Here is a 6,044-nt window from a genome sequence, read left to right as displayed (position 1 = left end):
TGCTACAACCCGAAGCTATCCTTCGGCATGAAGACAAGGTACTAAGACATGGTAAGATTATCCGATGGTATCTTATTAAGTTCAAAAATTATCCTTTTGAAGATGCTAGATAGATGCAAGGAATACAGTTTAAGGATAGTATGAACCTTGTCAATGCTTACAATGCTACATTAGAGCAAGCAAATGTACAATTTTTTTTAAAAATGACTTATGTTTTTGTCTTATAAGACTAGTCCTCTTTTTAATTGTGCACAAATTTAACTAGTATGCATGCTTAGAATCATGTTTGTGATGACGACGTCTCTCAAACACCAAGTAGAATTTGTCACTCTACTTTGGGAGAATGAAATAGACTAAAGAGCAGACATGCTTGCGGCAGCTATGTCTCCCAAGCACCAAATAGATTAGTCATCCATCTTGGAAAGATGTCGTAGGGTAAAAAGGGATCCTCTACCCGCTAAGTAAAATTGACTGATTAACTAAGGCTTTATCTCTTCTACCTCATAGTCGAGAACGACTATGATTTCAAGAGAAAGGTAATGTCATAAAATCTAATATCTAATATCTAATCAACTCAAATGATTTTCTCATATTAAACTGATCTCCAATAATGTGTGTAAAAGTCCTTTGACCTTAGGTAAGCTAGGGATGAGCTTGAGGCGGGAACCCGACCCAGCTCAAGCTGCTTGTCCTGCTTGTCATGCTTGATGACTAAGGTGATTGAGATGCTTGATGATTGAGATGCTTGGGGTGCTTGACATGCTTGAGATGCTAGGGTTGTACTTGAAGTGAGAACCCAGCCCAAGCTTAAAGTGCTTAAGGGCCAAGCTTGTGGTGGGAATTGGGCCTATGCATGAGGGGCTTGAGGTGTCAAAAGGTCAAGATTCAATCCCTACTAGGAAGGGGCGCCTACAAGAGGGGGGATGAAAGAGAGCACCCACACACTCACACAAGGCATGCATGGTACAAAGAAAGCAAAAGGGACACTTGTCAAGTTCCTCCTCATGTTGCCCTCATGGTGTGCCTGAAGCCTATTGGTTGGCCACACAGGGGTCCAATGATAATCTAGGAGATTTAATTAATTGATTTTGCATTTATCAAGTCCTCTCTCTCAAAGGGGAAAGGGGGACACTTGTCCCAAGGCTACCCTTGCTGCTTGTAATGCCTTCTGCTTGTGATTGGCTAGGCCTGGATGGGTCCAATGAGCTTCAAGCATGAGCTACAAGGGGGGGTCGACCCAAGCAAGCTAGGGGGTTGCGTTGTCGTGCCGTTCCGCTCCCATGACAAGAAAATGAGCAAAGGAATTCCAATCAGGTGTATTTGAATCCTGCATGATTATTCAACAATTATAAGGGCTTGCTAACAAGCCAATTTTTAAGCTAAAAGTGTACCAGATGGGGCTCTAAGGGCCAAAAGATGTCTTGGCAATGCTAAACAGTGAGTATGCTTGAAGTGGTCATAGCTAGATTTTTATTACTCAAAGTTGAAGTACTTGACGGGCTCTACGTGCCTGTCTTTATGGCTCGTCAATCGGACCTACGTATAAGAAGTTATGACAGTTTTAAGTTGAGTCAGTAGCAAATCCATACCGGATTTGAGTACCTGTTGATAAAAGTTCAAAGATGAAAGAAATGCATGGGTCCAAAGTGCGCACTTCCAGGAGCATGTCGATCTTTCTAGCTCGTCCATCGGGGTTTCGGTTGGCAAGATATAGCCAGTTTAAGTATCACCGGGGGCCGGTTCCAAACCGCCCTGGTCGCCTTGAACAATCAAATGCATCTGTCTTAATGCAGTGTGGTGCCCCATATGTATGCCAAATGTGGGCCGATGTGGAAGCACTTTTTATAATATATCTAATGCCTAGTCTTGACAGACACTGATACTTGTAACTTGGAAGCTATGATGCCATTCAAAGCACCAGAATGGGCAACAGAATTCAAGGTGTTGGGAATTGAAGGCCGCCAATGGAAAAGCTTAGCATTGCTTGGCCGATATGCATGCCAAATGTGATGCCTTCTACTAGCCAAATGTGATGCCTTCTACTTGCAAGCATTGCTCGGCCGAAATGTATGCCAAGTGTGATGCCCTTACTAAGGAACAAGGGCCTTTTTAATAACCTACATGGCCGCCCGCCCAAGCCAACCCAAGGCCGCCCGCCGTTTTGAATAAAAATTCAGCATTGTGTGTGAAGAGAAGAGGGGCATGGCAAGCAGAGCCGCAACGGCAGCGCGTGAGGAAGGAGATGGGCTAGCGCAGGTCGAATGACACCTCGGATGAGCTCGCCGTAGAAATGCAAATTTCTCAGGAGCTCCTCGCACATAGATTTGGCACCAGCGGCACTGGTTTTCGAGCAACTCCAAATCTGCCTGCCATGTCATCGGGGGGGGTACCCATTAGCGACATCGCTAATGGGTGCCTAGGCCCCTTTTAGCAAGAAAGCTCTCATGCAACTTATAATAAGGGAGAGATGCGGCTCACAAGGGGTTGGCTCTTTTTTTTGGAACGCCTTTTCTTTTCATTGATCTTTTGCTCTCAGGGGAAGGGGGTGAGAGGCCTTAAGCCTTCTTAATCCAATGATCACTAATCTCTCCTTAAGCCAAGACAAAGCGCTCTTCTTTGGGGATTCATCCTCTTCTCTCCGGAAGAGCAAGCTCTAAGCCATAAGCCTCTCAACTCATTAGCCTGGAGATCATAAGGCATAGCCCAAGATAATCTTTGATAAGCTTCTTTATTCAAGCCTAATCTCTAATCTCTCACGAGCTAAGCCAAGTTTTCCCAATCCTAATCTCTCATAAGCCAAGCTTTGAATCCTATCTCAAGCTCTCTAATCTCTTAAGCTCTAAGCCTAATCTCTAAACCCTTAAGCCAAAGCCTAAGCCTAATCTCCGAAGCCATAGCCAAGCATAAGTTAAGGTTTGGAAGCTCTGAAGCCATAGCCAAGCATAAGTTAAGGTTTGGAAGCTCTTGATCTCATCTAATCTTAATCTCGGAATCCAAAGCCTAAACCTTAATCCTTAAGCCTAATCTGAAGCGTAATCTATCCAAGCCAAGCCTAAGCTCGAGTCATTAAGCTCCCATATGATTAAGACAGGTTCCACCTTGTAAGGAGCATAAAAGACTCCATTAACAATTGATTAATCATGGATACTGTTGCTTAATTGGTATTAAGCGAACTGTTTGTTTTGAGCTCTATTTTCGTTAATTGTGTCTGTTGCACCTCTTTTCCCTGCACCTCTCACAGCCCGGGGCCCGGTGCCTTCCCGACTTACCTTTCGCATACTTATCCCCCGACATTCTTGGTGAACCCGATGCGAAACGAGCCGGGGTGAGCAGTGGTTTGGAGAAAGATGTCAACACTACAAAAGGCAACCATGCAGCAAATGATGCAGCAGTTTGCTGCTTACATGCAACAACAACACGCTGCCCAAGAGCAATATAATTTGCAAGAGAGGATCCGTAAAGGTCGGCACACGGTTACCGAGAAATTGCATCGATTTGAAGGCCGGGATATCAGCAAATTTTGTAGTACCTATGGAGCAGGCAATGGAAGAGAATGGAATCGATGATCAGAATACAGTGGAAGGATTCCATCTAATTGCGGAGCCAGATTAAAGAAATTCACGCGGTTCAAGGCCCTAATTGGCAGGATTTCAAGAAGGCGCTTCAGGAGGATATACTTTCTTGAGGATTTGCAAAGAGTAACTAGGCAAAGCTTTATGAAGTGGGTGCATAAGAAGAACAAAAATCTATATGCACAAGAGAAATTCGAGCAACTGTCCTCAACAGAACAACGTTCAATGAAGGATCATAGGTTGAGCTGTTCATTCAGGCTGCTGATCCTCGACTTCAGAAGTCGAGTGCAGTTACTGGAGGATTCAACAGGATAATTGGGCTTAACATCCGACTGGCAGGTAGTCACTGAAGTAGTCAACATGATTGTGAAACGACAGATGAGAGTCGATAAGCTGATTGTGGCTGACATCATGGATGTTGCGAAAGAGGAACCTAAGGAGAAAACAACCTCAGCAATACCCAGAGTGGAGGAGCCAGTTCTTGACGAATTGGTGAAAGGTATTCAAGAACTAAATTTGAATTTTAAAGCTGTAAAATTCGAAGTGCTAGCTGCAAAGGGGTCTACTTCTGAGCCTAGACAGCAGTCTCCACGCAAAGGCTAGGACCGATGCATGTGGTGTGATAGTGAAGACCACAAGTACGTTAAAGAATGTGATGAATTTGATGAAGCTTACAAAAGGAACGTGGTTTTCTGGAAGGACAAGAAGATTCACCTTAGGGAAACAGGTAAGATGCTGCACCTGAACTTCGGTAGGGGCAGCATGAAAAAGATAGTTGAAGAGATCCAGCATAATGTTGCTCTTGTGGAAGCAGCTACATATGGGCTGCAAGTCTACGGGAAGGGAGATGATGATGGTGCAGGTACCAAGGGTCAATTGTGGCCTTATGCTTTGAAGATAGCAAAAACAGGGAAGGTAACTTATGGGAAGCTACGACAAGTAGAGAATTCAATTCAAGAAACCACAGGGTGGACTGATCCAGTGGATTCCCTCTCAGTGTATGCATTCATTGCGAAGTCTCAAGCTAATGAGGCTATGGTGGAGGAAAAGCGGAAAAGAGATGAAGAAGTTCCTGGGACATCGAAAAGGACAACAAGATTCAACATCAAACAAGAAGAAGGTCCTTCTCCTAAGCCCGCTCCTGAAGTGGTGATGGAGGATGCACCCAAGGACAAAAAGCAAGGTAAACCCAAGGGGACCCTCATATAAGCTTAAGTCTCACATTGAATTAGCTATAGATTTAAAGAAAGTTTTTGAAGAGCGCATTCTAAATAGCAAAGTGGATCTCACATTGGGTGATATTTTGGGCATTGCCAAACGTGAGTTTGACGAGGAGATAATTGATATTATCAAAAGAAAGTGGCAGATACCAAGTGAACAGGAGCTGGAGTCAGTTAAGAGCCAGGCGGTACGCCACATTGAAGCAATTTTGGATGACTATGAAGAGTATTTGGCAAATCTTGAAGTGGTGTCAAATCCAACCGTACTAGAGGTAAGGCATGTTATTTCAATGAAGATGAAGACATTGAAAGTATACCAAGGAGTCACTTTTCAAGGACTCATTGGGCAAGGGCAACAACCAAAACTGTTGTGAAGCTTGGCGACATTGAAGAACCGGTCTTACCACTCATAGATCATGGATCGGAGATCAATTTGATGGCTAAAAGCTCGCACAAAAAGGGGAAATGGACTATTGATATGGACCATGGTTGGCGGATTTGAGCTGCCAATATGGTTCTGGGCGACCTCTATGGTGCATGTGCCAATGTTAAGGTAACTGTAGGGGATGTCTGTGATGAGCAAAATTTCTTTATACAGAAACATTCCTCTTATCCATTAATTTTGGGGCAACCCTACATTCCAGCTGTGCGAATGGAAACCAAGGTGTTGGATGATGGCTCGGCCTATGCCAGGGTTCGAAGCCGAGATTGTAAGAAAGCAGTTCAATTCTTGACTGTATGTGTTGACCATGCTAGGAACAAGGATAGTCTACATGATCATCCAATGCGAAAGATACGCAAGGAGTTTAGAGAACACACGTTTGCACAGGATTTTCTCAGAGTGCCATTATAAAGCGGGACTATGGTGGTGCAAGTGAGGAGAAGTTCTCGCAAAGAGAAGCTTTCTCTTCGGGGTTTTTGGGGTTATCATCTGAAGGTTCAATATCTTTCAGAAAATTTAATGATTTGCCAAAGTGGGAAAAACAGTATGTTTCAGGTATCCAAAGTGAATTGCAGGGTTGTGATGTGCTTGAATCAGATGATGTGATTTCAGGAATCTTTGAAGAGGTATCTTATGTAGATACTATGTTAGAACTTGAGGAGATCAAGAAAAACACGTTACAAAGCGGAACTGAAGTGGTTAAGGTCCATTCACTGGGCATGTATGATGAGCTAGGTATATATGAAGCACTTATGCATATTGAGGATGATTCAGGTGAAGCACAGGTAGAGACAAAATACAAGACTGTTG

Source organism: Adiantum capillus-veneris, chromosome 12, assembly GCF_014529385.1.
Source record: "Adiantum capillus-veneris isolate H3 chromosome 12, ASM1452938v2, whole genome shotgun sequence".
In the NCBI taxonomy this organism is placed as follows: Eukaryota; Viridiplantae; Streptophyta; class Polypodiopsida; order Polypodiales; family Pteridaceae; genus Adiantum; species Adiantum capillus-veneris.
This window is presented reverse-complemented; position numbering follows the sequence as displayed.